The 20,847-nt window shown below is 35.3% G+C and overlaps 1 long non-coding RNA gene across 5 annotated transcripts in view; it reads right to left on the bottom strand.

The window, feature by feature from the left end:
* LOC144322009 (uncharacterized) overlaps positions 1 to 18,102 on the bottom strand; it is a 103,703-nt gene extending 85,601 nt beyond the window's left edge. Inside the window, exons 1-4 of one of the 5 annotated variants that reach the window (XR_013387570.1) lie at positions 17,774 to 18,102; positions 16,106 to 16,263; positions 14,856 to 14,995; positions 4,684 to 4,737 (exon numbers count right to left, since the gene is read on the bottom strand). This is a non-coding gene — a long non-coding RNA (uncharacterized LOC144322009). Of the gene's footprint in view, positions 1 to 275; positions 476 to 4,683; positions 4,738 to 14,855; positions 14,996 to 16,105; positions 16,264 to 17,773 lie in introns of all 5 variants that reach the window. The other 4 variants (XR_013387572.1, XR_013387571.1, XR_013387568.1 and 1 more) reach the window with 4 other exon arrangements.
* Positions 18,103 to 20,847: the final 2,745 nt, after the last annotated feature.

Genomic DNA, 20,847 nt, shown 5'->3' with positions numbered 1-20,847 from the left:
TCACACAATCTCACCCAAATTCAACTGTAGGTTATATGAATTTATCTGTCTACATTAGCAGTATGACAAAAGAAGGGGGATGACCTTTTCTAGAGGTTGATAATATTTACTAACTAGTATATGATTAAAATTCAGCATTAACTGGATGAATCAGTTATCAAGTTATTTACAAGTATCTATAATAATATTTAAAGGCAAAGTTTGAAAGTAAAGCAGTAAAAAGACTATGCGAACTCAAAGCATAAAAAAGGTAGTGTTAACAATTTAATACTCACAGTGTAGGTTTCTAGACAAGAAGGATTATCAGAGGGACGCCTAGGTGGCACGGTGGTGGAGCATCTGCCTTAGCCTCAGGATGTGATCCCAGGGTCCTGGGATTGAATCCCACATTGGGTCCTCACAGGAAGCCTGCTTCTTCCTCTGCCTATATCTCTGCCTCTCTCTCTGTGTCTCTCATGAATAAATAAATGAAAATCTTTAAAGAAAAAAAGAGGATTATCAGAGATAATGAACATTCCATAATGATAAAAGCTCAGTTCACCAATAAAATGTGACCATCTTAGAGCTGAGGTTCAAAGTAACCTGAAACAAACAAAAAGACAGAAAAAATGGAGTAACCCGTGTCCAGTGTCCAATCATAGCTGTAGATCTTGCTCGCCCCTCTGAGTAACTGATAGAAGCACATGATTCCAGATATTATGTTTTTTTTTTTTTTTAAGTATAGTAAGGGGACTTTTTAAAAACATTACCATGCCAATAAATTTAACAGCTTAGGTGAAATGGACTTCTTCCTTGAAAAATACTTCTCAAAACTGACACAAGAAGAAAAAAATCTAAAAGGCTCTATATCTCATAAGGAAATGAAACACCTTCTCAAGAAGAAATCCTGTAATTGAAAAACAAGTAAATTCTGTTAAAATTTTAAAAAATAAAAATACTAAACTGCCCAACTTATTTTCAGAATTTAGAGAAACACAAAGTATTTCCCAACTCATGTTTGAGGACTGTACAACTTGAGCTGTAAAATCTTTTCTTTTTTTTTTTTTTAAGATTTTACTTATTCATGAGAGACAAAGAGAGGGAGAGAGAGAGAAGGAGAGAGAGGCAGAGACACAGGCAGAGGGTGAAGCAGACTCCATGAAGGGAGCTGGATGTGGGATTTGATCCTGGGACTCCAGGATCATGCCCTGAGCTGAAGGCAGGTGCTAAACCGCTGAGCCACCCAGACATCCCATTGAGCTGTAAAATCTAATGAAGACATTATGAAAAAATTATAGACTGGTATCCCTTATAAACATATACAAAAATTCTTAGCAAAATATGAGCATATCAAATACAGTCATATGTAAAAAGGATAACACGTCATGACATTTATCCCAGCAAAGCATGAGAAAAATTTTCACATGAGAAAATCTGTCCATGCAATTCACCATGTTAAGAGCATAAAAAAGAAAAAATATATGATTAGAACATTTAATATAGATAGAGAAAAAATGATTTGAGCACGCAACCATAATTTTAAGATATATTCTTAGTAAACTAAGTATAGAATCAAACTTCTTAGAGTTTATAAAAGGTAACTAAAAGCCTTTTAGTTATGACAGTATACACATCTAGAAAAGCCTACAGCTAAATGCTGAAAAGCATTTTTAACTGAAAAGCCTACAGCTAAAATGATACTGAATAGTGAAAATACTGAATACTTCTTTTACTAAAATTGGAAGCAAAACAAAAATAGTCATTTTCATAATGTCAGTGTCACATGGAGATCTTGCCAATGCAATATGCCAAGAAAAGGGATAAATAGCATAAAGAAAGAAAATTGTTAGCATGACAGATACTATGATTGTGTATGTAAAGAACCCTATAAAATCAGACAACAAAAAGCCAGTAGAAATAGTCAATGAATTTATCAAGGGCACAGTATACAAGTAAATATACAAAATTCTATTTTATTTCTAAATTTTAGCAACAAACAATTGGATAATGCAATCGAGAAAACCTTATAGCATTATAGCATCATAACATCACCTAGAAATGATCACTATATGTGCAATTTCTATATGTTGAATACTTACATAACATTGCTGAGAGAAATGAAAGAAGACCTAAATAAGTTGAGAAAAAAACATATGAAGTAGCAGACTAAATAGTAAGATGTTCATTATCCCAAAGTTGACATGTAGATTTACCACCAATCAAAATGCAAATTTTTAAAAGAAATTGATGAGTTGATACTAAAAACTAAAAGGAAATATAAAGGAGTTAGAGTCATCAAAATCTTATAGAAGAAATTTGCAAGATTTGTATTACTTGATTTCAAATTTACTATAAAATTTTAAGTAATCAAGACAGTAGAAATAAGGATGGAAATAAGGACAAATGAAACACTGTTGGGTCAAGAAAAAGACCCATTCATGTCCAGTCAAATGAACTTCAATCAAGGCACCAAGTCCATATAATAGAGAAAAGAAAATTTTTGAACAGTTGATGCTGCAACACTAGGATATATTTGTGAGAAAAACAAAATGAATCTCAGTATCTCATAACAAAGCTTAACTCAAGATGGATCACAGGTCTATACATAAAAGCAAGAACTATAGGTTTTCTAGAAGAAAATGTAAAATGGTACCTATAAGACATTGGTATAGGTAAAAATTTCGTGGAAAACAAAAGCATTATGTGTATATACATGAATATTCACATGGTGGGAGGAGGCAGGGGCTTAAAATGTTCTTTCAATCAAATAATTTACTTCTAATAATTTCTGTTGAAGTTATCAAAGATGTTTGAAAATGCACATGTATTTCTTTCATATGTGAGGTGTAGATAAGAGTATGACAATTTGATAGCAGAATCTATCTGAAATTCAAATTGTTGAAACCAGGAGAATTATAAAAGTATACAGTATCTGGAGGATAAAATAAAATGTGAACTTTTAAGGTCCTGTCTTACCAATTAAAATGTGTCTTCCACAAAATCATATATTCAAATCTTAACCCCCAAGGTGACCCTATTTGCAGATAGGACCTTTAAAGAGATAATCAAGGTTAAACGAGATCCTCAGGGTGAGACCCTAACCAGATAGAATTGATGTTCCTGTGAGGAGCAGAAGAGATATCAGGAATAGGTTTTTAAAAGAGAAAAGGCCATGTGGAAACATAGAGACGAGGTGGTCATCTACAAGCCAAGGAGAGAGGCCTCAGGAGAAACCAAACCTACCAACTCCTTGATGTGGGACTTTGAGTTTCCATACCTCGGAAAATAAATTTCTGTTGTTGAGGGAACTTAGGCTGTGGTATTTTGTTGGAGAAGCCGTGGAAAACTAATATATCATGTTTCTAGATGTATATACTGTCATAAGAAAATGTATTTGCTGTCAAATAGACAATATGGAAAGTCAAATTCTCTCTCTCGATCTCACACACACATATACACACAGGAGAAATTTACCCAGATTTGACATTGTTTGGTAGGGGTTCACTTTTATTGTCTTTCTTATAGTTATATTTAAATTCTTCAATGTATTTTTCAGTATTTATGAACAAATAAAACATCTAAAAATTTACTGGGTTCAAATTCCCAATTGTGGCAAATCTTAGAATACTCATGGAAGATTGAAACGTGATCCTCTTGATGTGATCATTGAACTTTTTACTACACAGCGACTTTGCCATAAATTACTTTTGGCTTCCTCAAATACATTTACTGCCACGAAGCAAGAGAGTACACTTACTGCCACAAAGCAATTTCTTATCTCTGCAAAATTTTTTAAAACAATAAAAGGTGAGATAATTATCGGAAAACATTGTAAAGATGAAAAAAATGTGAAAGCAACACTGTGATGCCAGAATAGCTATTCTAAACATTTGTGCTAGCTATGGCTTGCAGTTAAAATTTAAAAATAGCACTTAAATATGCGTGTTAATAACATCCAGAAGGCATTTCTTTCAAGCCTGTTTGGGCTGTTGAAGGGTTTAATTTAACCACAGCCTTCATTTATGTCTAGCAGTTAAGTTTTTTCTTTTAAGCTCAAAGGAACTGTGAGTTGTAACTATGATCTAATTGGTGAGGAATGAAGAATGTTTTTCATGTTTTATAGACAACATGAATCCTGATCATTTTACAGCAGTAAATTATGAAGCACTCCACTTGCTGTGTCTCCCCATGGAAGCCAGGGCCCAGCTCATTAAAGTATTAAAAAAAAAAAAAAAAAAAAAAAAAAAGAAAGAAAGAAAGAAAGAAAGAAAGAAAGAAAGAAAGAAAGAAAGAAAGAAAGAAAGAAAGAAAAAAAACAACCTTGGTGGGTTCCACTGCTCCTAGAAAGGCCCCCTGACAAGGTGCGTTATTTTTATTTTGCTAATGCACATTCACTAGGCAGTCCAGAGCAAGTGAGATTCTTTACAGTCCCCAACTAAATCAATTTATAACTACATCTACATGTCAGAGGGGACGTGCAAAGAACCTAAACTGCTGTATAGGAAGATAATTTATTATTGATTTTTTTTCCAACTCTTTTTTAAAAGCCACTACAATTCACTGGTGCCTTGGTTCCTTTTTGTGGCAGAAGTGATCTATACAACACTGGTGGTGCATCACCTGTGGCAGAGGAAAAGGACATAGGAGCCAGGAGTGCCTGGCTTCTTGATGACTTAAAGAGAAATAAAGAATGACTATACCCACCTTTAAAAACAAGGATCAGAAATCAAGTGCCAGCTCCATCCTGTTGGGAAAGACCTTAAAAAAATAAGTGCAAATGATAGATTGTTTAAATATGCATGGTAAATTAGCTCTTACCTAATAAATTGGGTACTTCCCTTAATTTTTACTGGCAGAAAAATTACTGTAAATTTTATATTTTTCTTTTGGCCTCAAAGAGTTGAGTATCCAGTTGCAAGTAATTAGACAGCCATGCCCACAGCTCAGGACCAGAGGGAAGTTAGAAAAAGGTGACCCAAAATCTGTGTCCTGCAGACTTTGCTATGAGCCCTCACTCTATTGATTCTGGTCTCTTTACTCCAGTTCTGCAGCGAGTGCATGCTGGCGTGTGGAATTCCTAATTTCAGCACCAATTTCAACAAAACATGCTTCCTTTTCTGTGATTAGAATCGAAGCCATGTACTAAGAGGACTTCAGTTGTAAGCTTCACCTACCACAGGTTAGGTCACATCTACCCTTGACCTTGATCAAGTCAAATGCCAACAATCTCTATCATCCTACTACTGTTAGAATTTACAGTAATATGTAATATACATATAAATACATATTTATACATACAGTCATAAAATACACAATGACACCATTACTGGAGATTGCTATAATCATCATTATTTTAAAACGATTGTGATATGATAAAAACAACAAAAAGCCTCAGAAACACATTGCAGTCTATTTGGGCAAAAAAATCTACCAGTTTCCCATAGTTCCCGCTCTCACACCCAATGTCAAGGTCACTCTTAAACTTGGCAAACTTGTTAAAGGCTGACACTTTCTCCCACAAGGAAATTGTCTGTTTCCTCCCTTAAGTTGAAAAACTTTTAAATTCCAATGCTTTCACAGGTAAATGAGAATTAGGAGATGGAGACCCCTGGTGCAGTATATTTGGATACTGTTGAAATTGAAATATCTGAGTTTGAATCTTTGGATTCACCACTTCATAGGTTTTGTTTGGTTGGTTGGTTGGTGTTTATCTTGGCTATGCCACTTTATATTAGTTTCCTAACCTATGAAATGATAACAGTAAAAAAAGTCCACAATTCAGATGTTTTCAAAGAGTAAATAAGGTAAAGTATAGGAAATGTCACGGGAACCACACAGCACTATACAAATAGTAGTTACTAGTGTACTAGTATTTAATATTTTACTTAATAGATGGTCCTACTTTGGCCAACCAAACCTTCTGGAAAAATTGTAACACACCTGTGAATAAAGACAGAGTGGGGGTGGTCTCTGTGTATCAAGGAAGATAACCATCAGCAATGTGCTTTCGGCTTATAGAGAAATGTGGGTACACCCAGAGTCTACTGAAAGAAGATGATGACTTGTATAATTAATCTGGTTTCTAAGAATAATATTGGTAATATCGATCAAGAGAGCAAAGGTAGACTCAGGATTTTCATGACTTGCAAAAGTGATGGTTATCCCAGAGGATGGTGACAGAAGTAGTCTCCCACCTACTGACATTTATACCCATTTGATGGTCACTCCTACAAATATAGATCAAGTGTCTCTACTCCTTGCTCACCCCATCCCAAAACTTGTGCACCTCCCATCCCCTCTATGTTCAAGAAGATGACTGAAGCAATTATTAGGTTTTTTCTGTCTTTCTTCCAAATTTCTGCCAATAGCAATCAAATATGTAAGTCGTTTTCCCATTTAAAAAGCAGTTTGTCTATTAACCTCACTCCCCACTCCCTGCCACCTATCACTCCCTTCATTTGTCTCCTTACCTTGAAAATAAAATTTGAATTTTTGTGTGTGTGTTTGTGCTGGATGTCTCCATTTTTTTCTTTTCTTCTTTTTTTGAGATAAAATTGACATGTAATGTTTGGATATGGCTGTTTGGATATGGCTACAACATGATTCGATATCTGTATACATTGTAAAGTGATCACCACAGTAAGTCTTGTTAACATCTGTCATCATACTTAGTTAAAAATAAAAAATTGGGGGCAGCCCGGGTGACTTAGCGGTTTAGCACAGCCTTTGGCAGGATGTGATCCTGGAAACCTGGGATCGAGTCCCACATTGGGCTCCCTGCATGGAGCCTGCTTCTCCCTCTGCCTGTGTCTCTGCCTCTCTCTCTCTGTATCTCTCATGAGTAAATAAATAAAATCTTTAAAAAAAAAATTTTCTTGTGGTGAGGACTTATTCTATGATCTATTCTCCTAGCAATTTTCAAACATGCCATATAGAAAATTCTTTATTTTATAGATTTTATTTTTCGTTCTTTATTTTGCAATTGGAAGTTGTACCTGTTGACACCTGTGCCCATTTCACCTCTCCCCCCATCCTCTGGCAGCCACCAATTCTAATATCTCTATCTCTGAGCTTGCTGTTTGTGTTTGTTTGCACTTATACATATAAATGAGGTCCTATGGTAATTTGTCTTTGTCTTCACTTAGCATAATGTCCATAAGTCTGTAAATGTGGTCACAAAAGGCAAGGTTTTAGTCCTTTTTGTGAATGAAAAGAGTCTTTTGTATACCTACCTATACCGTATTTTTATCCATGCATCCATCAGTAGATGCTTAAGACTGTTTCCATGTCTTAGCTATTATAAATAATGTTGGAATTAACATGGGGGTCAATATATTTTTGGTTTAGTGTTTTAATTTTCCTTGGACAAATACCCAGAAATGAAATTGGTGGATCTTATGGTAGTCCTGTTTTTAATTTTTGAGGAAACTCCATATTGTCTTCCATAGTGGCTGCACCAATTCACATTTCATCATTGCACATCAGTGCACCATCAGTGCAATAAGAATCCTTGCCAGCACTTGTTATTTCTAATCTTTTTGATACTAGCCATTCTGACAGATGCGAGGTGATCTCTCATTGTGATTTTGATTCGCATTTCCCTGAAGGTTAGTGACATTGAGCATCTTTCTATGTGCTTGTTGCCAGCTGTAGGTTGTCTTTGGAAAAAGGTCTATTAAGTTCCTCTGCCCATTTTTTCTAAATCATTTTTTTTGCTATTGAGTTGTATGAATTTTTCATACATCTTGGGTATTAGTCCCTTATCAGATATATTATTTCTAAATATTTTCTATTCAATAGGTTGCCTCTTCATTTTGTTCATGGCTTCCTTCTCTATGCAGAAGATTTTTAGTTTGATAACATCCCACTTGCTTATTTTTGCTTTTGTTGCCTTTGTGTTTTGGAATCAGATCCAAAATCAGGTCATGGCCAAGACAGACATCAAGGAGCTCACTGCCTATGCTTTTTTCCAGGAATGTTAACATTTAAGTCTTAAGCTCAAGTGTTTCATCCATTTTGAATCAGTTTTTGTGTGTGGTATAAGATAGTGGTCCAGTTTCATTCTTTGGCCTGTGGCTGTCCAATTTTCCCAACACCATTTATTGAAGACTGTCCTTTCCTATTGTATATTCTTGACTCCTTTGTTATAAACTAGTTGACCACATACAAAGGATTTATTACTGGGATCTTGCTTCTCTATTCCATTGATCTATGTGTCTATTCTTAGCCCAGTATCATACTCTTTTGATTACTATTGCTTTGAAATAGTTTGGAATCATGAAGTGGGGTGCCTCCAGCTTTGCTGTTCTTTTTTTTTTTAAGATTTATTTATTCATGAGAGACACAGACAGAGAGGCACGCAGGCAGAGGGAGAAGCAGGCTCTTTGCAGGGACCCTGATGTGGGACTCGATCCCGGATCCTGGGATCACGACCTGAGCCAAAGGCAGGTGCCCAGCCGCTGAGCCACCCAGGCATCAAGCTTTGCTGTTCTTAAGATTGCTTTTGCTTTTCATGGTCTGTTGTGGTTCCACATACATTTTTGGATCATTTGTTCTAGTTCTGTGAAAAATGCCATTGGTATTTTAATAAGGATTGCATTGTATTTGTGGATTGCTGATAGATAATAGGAACATTATAACAATATCAATACCTCTAAGAGCACAAAATATCTTTGCATTTATTAGTTTCTTCATTTTTAAATCAATGTTATATATTTTTCAGTGTACAGGTCTTTCACCTTCTGGCTAAATTTATTCCTAGACATTTTATTATTCTTGATATACCTGCAAATGGGATTGTTTTCTTAATTTATTTTTCTGATATTCAATATTAGTGTACAGAAACACAACTTATGTATATTGATAGTGTATTTTATAACTTTAGTATATTTTTATAATAGTTCCAACAGATTTTTGGTGCAATCTTTGGAGTTTTCTGCATATAGTGTATCATCTGCAAATAGTGACAGATTTACTTCTCACTTCCCAGTTTGGTTGCCTTTTGTTTCTTTTCCATACCTAATTACTCAGGTTAGCAGTTACCATACTGTATTTAATAAAAGTGACCAGAGTGGGCATCCTTGTCTTGTTTCTGTTCTTGAAGAAAAGGTTTCATCCTTTCAGCTTTAAGGATATTACATGTGAGCTTGTCACTTCTGATCTTTATTATGTTGAGGCGTATTTCCTCTGCATCTGCTTTGATGAGAATGTTTATCAAAATTGAATTTTGAATTTTGTCCAATGTTTATTCTGCATCTATTGAAATGATCATATGATTCTTAGCCTTCATTTTGTGAATGTGGTCCATCACAGTGATTGATTTAAGGATGTTGCACAATCCTTGCATTCCTGGAATAAATCCTACTTGATTATGGTGTAAGATCTTCTCAGTGTTTTTTTTCAATTCACTTTGCCAATATTTTGGTGGGGATTTTTTCATCTATGTTCATCAGGAATGTTGGGATCTTTTTTTTTTTCTTTTGTGATGTCTTTACCGATTTTGGTATCAAAATAATTGTGGCCTTGTAAAATGAATTTGGAAGTGTTCTCTCCTTTTCTATATTTTGGGATGAGTGCTATTAATTCTTCTTTGAATGTTTGCTAGAATTTTCCAGTGAAGCCATCTGGTCCTGTTAACTTTGTTGGGAAATTTTATTATTACTAATTTCATCTCCTTATTACTAAATGGTCTATTTCTTTATGATTCAGTCTTGGGAGGTTATATATTTCTAGAAATTTATCCATTTCTTCTAGGTTATCCAGTTTGTTGATGTATAACTGTTCATACTAGTGTCTTATGATCCTTTACATTTCTGTGGTATGTGTTGTATTATCTCCATTCTCATTGATTATTTTACTTGAGTTTTGTTTTATTCTTGGTGAGTTTACTGAAAGACCAATTTTATCTTTCTAAATACACTTTTGGTTTCATTGGCTTTTTAGTCTCTCTTTCATTTATTTCTGCTCTGGTCTCTGTTATTTCCTTATTTCTACTACCTTTGGGTTTTTGGTGTTGTTAGTTTTATTACTTGAGGTGTTTGACATCTTTTTTCTTGATGTAGATATCACTGTAATTTTCCCTTTTAGATTTGCTCTTAACTGCATTGCATAAATTTTGTTATGTTCTATTTCCATTTTCATATGTTTGAGGGTATGTTTTATTTCTCTTTGAATCTCTTCCTTGTCATATTAGTTGTTCAGTAGCATGTGGTTTAATGTGTACATATTTGTGAATTTTCCAATTTTCTTCTTGTAAATGATATTTGATTTAATACCATTGTGGTTGAAGATGCTTGGTAGGATTCCAATCTTCTTTAATTAATTCTTGTTTTGTGTCTTAACATATGATCTATCTTTGAGATACTTCAGGTGCATTATGACGAATGTGTATTCTTTTAGATGGAATGTTCAGTATATGTCTGTTAAGTCCATCTGGTGTAATGTGTCGTTTAAGGCTTGTATTTCTCTATTGAGTTTCTGTCTGGATGATTTATCCATTGATTTAAGGAGAGGTTTTTAAGTCCTCTATTATTGTATTATTGCTGTCTTATTTCTCCCTTTCATCTGTTAATGTTTGCTTTCTATATTTGGGGGGTCCTGTTTCAAGTGCCTAATTATTTGCAAATATTAAATCCTTTTGTTGGATTTGACCCCCTTATCATTATATAATGCCCTTCTCTGTCTCTTAATATAGTCTTTGTTTTAAAGCCCTTTTTTGTGTGTGTGTGTGATACCAATATTGCTACCCCAGCTATCTTTTGGTTTCCATTTGCGTGGAACATCTTTTCCATGCCTCCACTTTCAGATGTGTGTCAATTGAGATCTGAATTTCAGATCTGAATTGAGTCTCTTGTAAGCAGCATGTAGGTGGGTCTTTTTTCTCATCCATTTGGCCACTCTGTTTTTTGACTGGAAGATTTAGTTAGTTAGTTAGTTAGTTAGTTAGTTAGTTAGTTGAGAGAGCATGAGTTGGGGGGAGAGGCAAAGGGAGAAGGAGAAGCAGGCTCCTCACTGTGCAAGGAGCCCAATGACGGGCTTGATCCCAGGACTCTGAGATTATGACCTGAACTGAAGGCAGATGCTTAGTCCACTAAGCTACCCAGATGCCCTGGATTTAGTACATTTTAATAATTACTAATAATTATATAGTTATTGCCACTTTATTAATTGTCTTCTGGATGTTTGACACTTCACCTCTATTCCTTTCTTCTCTTCCTTTTTTTCTTTGTGGTTTGATAACTTTCTTTAGTGTATCTTTAGATTCCCTTCTCATTCTCTTTAGTGTATCTACTATAGGTTTTTGCTTTGTGGTTACTATGAGGCTTACATACAACCGCCAATTTAAGATATGTTAACATATTATCTTAAATTGGTAACACCTTAAGTTGGAACACAGTGTAAAGCTCTGTATGTTTACTCCGTTTCTTTTTACCTTCACAATAAGATGTGTAATATTTATTTATACTGGGTATATCCAATTTCTTTTATTCTAGTCTCTCTTAAGCCCACACTATAAATATTTTCCCCCATCAAGCCATAAAACTGCTCTTATTTTGCCAAAGATAACCATATTGCTAAATCTAACAAGCATTCTCAGTTTTCATGCCATGTGATTCCTTAACCAGCTAATCACACCCTCCTTGAAATGTTATTTCCTTGGGTTCAAGGATACACACTCTCTTTATTTTCCACATACTTCTTTGGCAGTTCCTTCCTAATCCATCTTGCTGGCTCCTATTCATTGTTTTGTTCTCTGCATGCTGTAGTGTTCTGGAGCTCAATCCTAGGCCTCCTCTTTATAATGTCACCCACTCTAATGTATTTAAATACCAACAAAATGCTGCTAACACCCTAATTTTTATCTCCAGCTTAAATTCACTCTCTCCTGAAATACAAGTGTATATGTATTACTTGACATTCTCATTTTTTTTATTTGCATAGCTTAGTTATCATCCATTGAGTGGACAGAGGTGGTCTGCAAGCACATGCAATTAGTGAGACTTCAGTTCTCTCCCATTGGCAGTGCATTTAAAGTTCAGTCTTAAAGACCACCTTGATTTTATCCCCTGCTGGGTTCTTTTGCATTTCTCCATGTCTGCATTGAGATGTGGAAAGGGGATTGAAGAGATTTATAAATTTATATCATTTTGTCAAGTTACTGGGAATTTGCATGTTGTGTCTGTTGAGATTCTAGAAGGTTGTGTGAGAGGGGAAGAATCTGGAGGCAAGAGTAGCATTTAAGAACATAACCCTCCCACCATCTCATGAAAAGGGAAATTCTTTCAGGGCTGAGCATATGAACGTTGTATCTTCTCATGTATGTAGCACAAAGGACTAAAATGTGAAGATAGATAGGTTCCCCATAAGCATTTATGTTCACATTGATGACAGTAATGATGAGAATAACGTGAAGAATCTCAGATACCATGTGCTAAGTTAAGAGAAGAACTTTATTGAGAAGAGCAGAGTAAGAAAGGAAAACAAATCTTTAATGTTGGAAATAAACAGTTTTAATTGATTCACACTAAACACACTCAAATTTGAGGGGCAATTTTTAAATTAGGGATCATGAAGAAATAAAAAATGCCAAGAATGGTTTTCAACCTTAACAAGAAATCTGTTCAGGAAAGCCTTAGAAAAACTGTATTTATATCTCACACTGGGCCACCAAAAGAAAATTTTCTCTAATTGCTGTTAGCAAACACATATTTTGAAGTTGACCTTTCTCACTGGACAGCATAAAGGGACATGTTCTTGCATTTCAGTTGTACCCCATGTGAAGCTTCATTTATATGTAACTGTTATATGTATATATGTTTTCAACAAACTTTTAATAAGTTCCTATTGTGGGGGTGCCTGGGTGGCTCAGTAGTTGAGCGTCTGCCTTAGGCTCAGGCCATGATCCCAGGGTCCTGGGACTGAGTCCTGCATCGGGTTCTCCACAGGGAGCCTGCTTCTCCCTCTGCTTATGTCTCTGTCTGTGTGTGTGTCTCATGAATAAATCAAATCTTTAAAAAAAAATTTTTTTTTTAAGTAGTTCCTACTATGTCTACAAGTCACTCACTTCCCTTTGCATTAACCACAGACTTCCACGTGGCTTTCTTAGATATCAAACGAGACATGCCCAAGTTGGTAAAAGCCATCAAATGAAATCTCTCTGAAATAAAAAATTTCACAGAGAACTACTATAGCCTTTCTAAAGATTTTAAGTATGCATTGGTACTTGCAAAGATAACTTTACAGGAACTGAAAAAGATTTGCAAAGCAACTATAAATTATTTTACTGTGTTAGTTTTAAATCTAATGACATTCTTAAGACTATGACCCTAATGTATTTCAGGGTACTTGTAAACAGTATTTCCCATAATTCACATGTTTTATTCTTTAGGCTATTTCCAAGGACCACTTTTTTACTAAAAACTCTTTTTTGAAATGTGCAAAAGGCATAGAGACTACTTTATTTCAGATTTTTAAATTGCAAAGAAACCACTTTGCTTTTGCTTGGTACCACAAGCAATTTAGGTCTCACTTCTCTAGTCCCCAGTGGTATATAAGCAATACAGCTACCCTTCAAAGACATATCAATAACCATCTTCTTGGCAAAGTTGTATTGAACACATCTTTCTTCTGCAACAAAATGCAATCTGTTTTTGATGAGTAGGTAGGATTGTGGACAGAAAGGTTAAAGTATCACTCAGTAACAAGTATTGGCCAAAAGGAAAAAAAAAAAAGAAAGGGTATTTGAAACTCTGGTCTGAATACTCTAAATTGGATGAAAGCTATGGGACTAAGGGAGTGGTATCCAACCACATAATAAAAGCAATAGATGAGTATAATTATCCAAAGCACATAAGCAGTAACATGACATACAGGGAATGAGATATAAATTTAGGAAATCTTGATTAATATTGGCTCAGTATTACAAAGCATAACCATCAAGCATGAGCCAATGTAATTATGGTTTGCAAAACTGTAATTTACTCAAATTTGAAAAGGCAATGACACAGTATGACATAAAAATATGCAGATGCACTCACCGAAATAATCTTTTAGCACCTTAACCACTTATAAAGTGTATTTTAATTAATTTTGTGCATACCCATATACTTGTAATCTATCTGAGATTTTGGTATGTGTGAGTCTGAAATAAGTTCAGTTCCAGCTGAGCGAGATGTCTGCTGAATGTTAATGAGACAGATTGTCTATTTTAATGTGTGTGTTTTTGTATAAACTGATTATATTAAAGTATGTTGTAATTGAATTATTTTCTAGGCTATTATTTAGGAATATATTTTTTAGCAGACCAATAGCAATCTTGAAGTATTTAAAGTAACATGGTTTCAAAGAGAAAGAAGAGCCTATTACCAGTAAAGGTTACTTGTATAACAGGTAAAAATAAATTTCGAGGGGGATTTTATATTTCTCCTTGGAGGTTGTTTGCTCTATGCTTTTCCATTGCAGCAAAATTGATTCAGATTCAAACCAGGCACTCTCTTCAATCTACCAAGCACCAAGCATTTTAAATTAGTTAAATCTGTGGTCACATAAAAAGCGATCATGTCATTAAAGTTCTTATTTTATTCACCTACCAAATTCTCCCACATGGGCAGTATTCTGAATTATAAAACCATCTGCATACATATAATTGAAGCCAGTTGTTTCCCCACAATTGGCTCCCTTAATATGTGAAAGTTGAGTTTGAAGCTAGTAAAATCAATTATATTTGCTTCTGGAGAGTCAACAGAGTTGTGGAGACCTTTCTAATTTACTTCTTAGAATAATGTTTCTAATGTATGCACTTCAAAACACATAAACATATGTAATATAAGAAAAACAGTAGCAGTAACGACAATAGGTGTTATTTAATGAATACTTACCATGTTGTAGGGACTTGGTAAGTACATTATAAATATTATTTCACTTAATCTTTAGAGCACCATTAATATCTGTTTTTACCATGAGAAAATAGGCTTAGAAAAGTTTGATGATATATCTGGTTAAAACAAGTAGATCGAGCCTGTTGGTGACAAAAAGAAAAAAAAAGGCAAGCATATGTGAATTTTGGAAGAAATATTGATCAACTAATAAGGAAACATTCTAGCCTCAATATATATCACGATCAGAGATTTTCCAACAGTATTCTACAAATACTTAAGATGTCCCACAAAGCGTCTGATTTAAACTTCTCTATATAACATAGTAATCCATATTAAACCTGTAAAAAGAGTAGTTCATGTCATAATGCATATTAACATAGGGGTTGCCTTGCACTTTGATTTTTAACTCAATTTTGGGAAAAAGCTTCAACGACCCTACCGGGAACATGTTTGGACTTGTTATAAGTGTGTTATTTATTGAGAGGTTTATAGCTCAGGACTGGCCCTTTTGAAATTTCAGTTCAAGGAATGTTTGTGCTAATAAAATGGAATATCACATCGACCATTCCCATTCTTCAGGCTACTCAATGCCTAAAAAGGTTCAAGTAAGATCTGCTTGTAGAACAAGTCCATACTATGTAATAGTCTGCAGGCAAGAATGTTTCAGATTTTAATCATCATGACATTACTTTTATATATTATTTATAGTTTGTACAACTTCTATATTATAATATATTACATAATATTTCTACCTAAAAACAATAGCTAATATCTTTGAAGCTCTAACATTTTACTGATAAGAAAGTGGGGTTTTACTGATTTTTTTTACTGATAAGAAAGTGGGTTTTAAGTCATTTGCCCAAGGCCAGTCTCTTAGAAGAGTTAATATTTGAAAACCAGCAGTATGATTGCAGAACCCCTCTGGCCCCTCCCATGACTCAAGGATAAGCAATGTGAGTACTTCTCAGTCTTAATGACTGCACTTTGAACAAAATTGTGCTCCTCTTCCACTTTGAAGCTACTGAATCAGTTTAATTGAAACATTATCTGTAGGCACATATGTAAAACATAGAAAAGAAATTTGATATGTTGATATGCTATGACTATAAATAATATTTATAGCCACAAACTAAAAGCTTGTATTCAGCATCCAAGAAGCCTCATTGTCTTGTTAATTGATTTTGGAGTGAGTAAACGTTTTAAATCTAACTCAGAACTCAGCATTATTTACTGTTAAATGGCATATTCACCTTTTTTAGACATTGAGCTTCACGTATGACTTCATTCAAGAAAATGATTCAGAGTTGAAAAAGTGTATCTCATAGAAAGTAAAGAGGTTTTGGAATCCAAAGAACTGGTATTGAGTCTTGGATTCCATGGTGTTGGCCATTTGCATAATTGCTCTCAACTGCAGGTTAGAATGGGAAAAAGAAAGGGGAGGAACTTTTATTCAGGGCTTATTGTAGGCTGTTTTCTTATTTAATGGGAGTGGTAACATCTACTTGAGAGGATTGTTGCATGAAATAAAGGGGAAGATGCAGGAGGGATGGGCCTTCTGCTCCAGTCCAGCAGCCCCAGAATCATTCACTCACAGTGGTTGGAATGCGAACCAAGGCAGCACACTGATTCCTAAAGGTGTGCTTGCTCTGCCAGTGATGTTCTAACTCATGATAAATAGAGCCAGTGAGATCAACTTGGGGTGAAATCTGGAGAGGTTTGGAGATCGAAGAAAAACCACAAGTCTGATCCTGGAAAAGTGGACCCTTTAAAAGTGTTGGCCTCATCTCTACCTTCCAGGGGCCGTGGGGTGGGGGGGGGGATAAGTTTTGTTCATTGGAGCCAAGTAAACAACCAATGATCTGAAAAGTGTTTTACAGAGAACAAAATAGCACAAAATATAACTGCCTTAAAATATTGGAAGCTACTCAAATAGAAGTAAAATAGGATTTCCAAAAGATACATATAGACAGATGGTTAGAAATTGGGTATAAAGACAGCTTTCAACTTAATACCTAAAATCATTATCTTACATTTAGTTTCCTCAAGAGTAGAATGCATTGGAAATAAACTCATTTCTAATGACATCGGGCTCTTAAGGTATTATTCAAATCTATAGAGTTACAAACATGTGAAAGACACCTGTAGAGAATCACAGTGTATTTTTGATGATTGGCAAAGGGTAAATGAGGTCTCTTAAATGCATTTTTCAAAAGGAAAATTGCTGATGTAGGAATAAAGGCCATTGCTCACTGGAAAGCAGAATTTTATTATGGTTTTGAACCTAGGACTTAGAGTCACTCAACTTGAAACCAGTCCGTGCTCTGCCAACACTTGTTTCTCATTAACTGAGATGGAAGGGAGTTAATGTTTACCATTTAGTGTCATTTTGCTCATCTGTTAAATAAGAATAAGGATAAAATAAGAAAATAAATGTAAAAACACTATAGTGTCTGGCAGAGAAAAAGCACAAAAATCATTGAAATTGGCACAGGATGAAGAAAGCAAAAAGGCTCTGATACTAGTCATTTTGGGAGTAACAAATAGAAAAGGACATTATTTCTGTTATGTTTTCGAATTATCTTTTCTTCATTAGGCAGATGACATCACCCAAAACAGACAGACCATGTTTTCCAGGTAGGATATAGCTATCTTAAAATTCTCTTCCCTGACTGGGAATGAAATTTATATCAGGCATTCTTCTAACTGTTGCATAATCGAGGGCAAATAGATAACATTTTACAATGTATAATTGAGGCCATATTCTAAGTGATCTTTCATCTTTCCAGAAGAAGAAATGGAGACTTTTCTACATTTGACACCTGACAGCTTATTGAGGTTATACAATCTCCACCCCCTACACACATACACACAAAGAAATGAAACTGAATATCACAAAGATAGAAATATAAAGGACTTACACTATTGGTAGCAACAAACTATAAGTTGTCATCTTTCATCTGTTTCTGACAGGGCCAACACGGTATTTTTAGACTTCTAAAAAGAATGCATATGAACTGCCAGCAGTTGTTTCAAATATCAAGTTCTACTGACCCCCAACTGTCAAAATAGCCTCACTCTATTTGGAACTCCTTTCTCCAATGTGACTAGTTAACACTGATGTTTTGACTTCTCATTTCTACTGTGCCTCTATCACCAGTAGGAGAGTCACTGGTATTGTTTACCCATCATCCCTCTTCCAGGAGTCGATTCACTCTGCATCTTTCCACATGGCTTTCACAGGGGTCTCTCTGTTAATTACAGCATCCACACATCCTTTTGGTTTGAGTCAGTCCTGTTCACAACTGCTACATCTTCAGCTTCAGCCATTTGTCCAGGATCTCCTACTTGTTTTGAGGCATCATGAGGAGTTGTATTAAAATAAGCCAAGATGGGTTTGGAGGACTCCACTAGATACATTGACTTCTGCCCTGACCACATCCAGCAGCCAGTGAGATGCCCAGGCAGTGAACCAACCTCTCAGCCCTGGGCACGTGACTAAATCACACAGATGATCAGAATGACAATTTTACAAAGGAAAAGAGAAATTCTTAACTGAGATCGTGAGAGCTCAAGCACCATAGGAGACTTAATTTTCAAGTGCTGTACCTACATTATACAATGTGTTGATTGGAGTAAAATATAATTTTTTGAACTTTAATTTTGAAAAAGCTTCAAACTTAGAAAAGTTGCTAAAATAAAACTGTCACACACACAAAAACCCATATACCCTTTCCTCACATTATTTTTCCCATTTTTGCCTCACCAATTTTCTTGTCCCTTCCCCTTCTTCTATCTTAACGCTTTTCAAAGTTTGTTCCTACATTGTAACCCTTCACCCTAAATATTATGTATTTCCTAAGATCAGTGATACTCTCTTGTATAACTCTCTACCGATATATAAATTTATATCTGTAGAATAATCCCCGGGCATGTTCCAAGTTTGTCAGTTTATCTAATAACCTTCTTGAGAGCGTTTTCCTCACCTAGTACAAAATCTGCTCTTCAGAGTCATATGTTACACTTTGTTGTCATTGGGCTTATCCCTTTAGTTTCCTTTAATGTGGAACATTGAACATTTTCACAGCTTTTCTTTGTTTTATGATATTGGGGTTTCTTTGGATTTTTTGTTATTTCTGTTGTTTTTTTAAGAATCTAGTCCCCCTCCCTTCTTTGATTTTAATCCAGTATTGGGAAGAGTATTTTAGTGGATTTGTTTTTAGATGAATAAATATATACTCTACACTAAAAAAGAATGGAATTAAGAAGGCCCATTATTTTAGGACATCCAAGTTTGGAAAAATCTTCAAGAGATCATAGCAGTATCTTTATGGAATTTTGTGTTTTAGAGTCATTTCTCAGGGTAAGGTACTTTGCATGTAGGAAAAAAAAAAAATAGGACCTCTAAAAGTATTGTATCTGAAGTATTTTTGGGCAGCCTAGGTGGCTCAGTGGTTTAGCACCGCCTTCAGCCCAGAGCATGATCCCGGAGACCCAGGATTGTGTCCCACATCAGGTTCCCTGCATGGAGCCTGTTTCTCCCTCTGCATGTGTCTCTGCCTCTCTCTCTCTCTCTCTCTCTCTCTCTCTCTCCTCTCTGTATATTCTCATGAATAAATAAATAAAATCTTTAAAAAAGAAGTATTTTTATTTGTCAACAAAAAAATTTAAATCAGAATATCTAAATCGATAACCACGATTTAGCAGAATTTTCTTTCTGTCCTTCAAGATCTATAGAGAGAATATTTTTAAAAATATTTTACTTATTTATGAGAGATGCAGAAAGAGTTAGAGGCAGAGGTGGTGCCTGACCCCTTAGGAAGGTTATTTAAACCAGTGGATTGCAGGATGGAAGTCCTTGAGGAAGCACTGCTGGCAAGAGAAGCGTGGTTATCTCTGATACCAAGAAGTCCCTGTCTCGCTCAGTTGGTCACAGGGAATGTTTCAAAGAGATGTCATCTCTCCTCCAAGGATCTCTGAAATGCTCACAGATTCTCAGGGTAGCTGAGCTGTGGTCTGAATCCAGACCTACTCAAATAGAGGGTTTAATAACAGTTGTAGAATTTCTCTAGTTAGCATCTCAGAGCAATAAAAGGTCATTGAAATCCTCAAGTCTCCTTCATCTCTTTATCTGTCAAATATTTACTGAGTACCTACTCTTATTTGGTCCTAAAACCCTATGTTATTTTTTTAACGTTCTGATAATTGACATAAGGAAGTAATTTTCTATTTTGCTTTATTGTAGATGGATTTAAATCATCTCATTCTTGTGGAAAGAAAATTTTCTTGGGATAGTTCTGAGTAAGATTTTTTTTTTAAAACAGTATAATTATAATAAAACCCATTTGTGGCTCAATAAACAGTATTTCAAAAACTACGTAGTTATTGTCACGCCCATTTGGGGAGGCTATTTGATCATCCTATTGTTAATACAGTGTGACTCTGTCCATTGAATATAGTTAATCTTCCACAGGTGGTCATTTGGTCCAATTTGAATGAAACAGAGGTCTTCCCTAGGAATATTGGAATCAGAACTTAAAGACAAAAATCCAATCTGTTTTTAGGTAGTGGGACTAGAATATTTTAGTGGCCTGTTACCTATCATAGGTATTGGAGAAGCAAGGGAATCAAGGGTATAGAACATGAAGCAGAAACTTAAGCAGAGAAGAACCCTCGCCCATGTTAAGGCTCATGGACCCAGGCAAGGGAAGAGGAAGTCATTTGTACTCAAAGGATTTCTGCTTCACACTATCAGTCCCTGGATAGTCCTCTGTACTCTTAAACAGTGGACTGATATTTCCCTTGTCCCTTGGTAATTCAAATACCTTCTGTGTCACAGGTTGTTGCTCACTTGGCAGGCCCATCACCTTCCCCCCCACCTCACCCCCATTCCTGTGGCTTTAGATGAAAACTGATAAAAACTCTGCCTATACATTTGCATTTCCACTTCTAAGATAAGTAGATACTTGAGTAGGGACTTGAGTATTTTTGGAAA

Source organism: Canis aureus, chromosome 10 (genome assembly GCF_053574225.1).
Source record: "Canis aureus isolate CA01 chromosome 10, VMU_Caureus_v.1.0, whole genome shotgun sequence".
Lineage (NCBI taxonomy): Eukaryota > Metazoa > Chordata > Mammalia > Carnivora > Canidae > Canis > Canis aureus.
The sequence above is the reverse complement of the archived record's forward strand: the minus strand, read 5'-3'. Positions and strand labels throughout refer to the sequence as shown.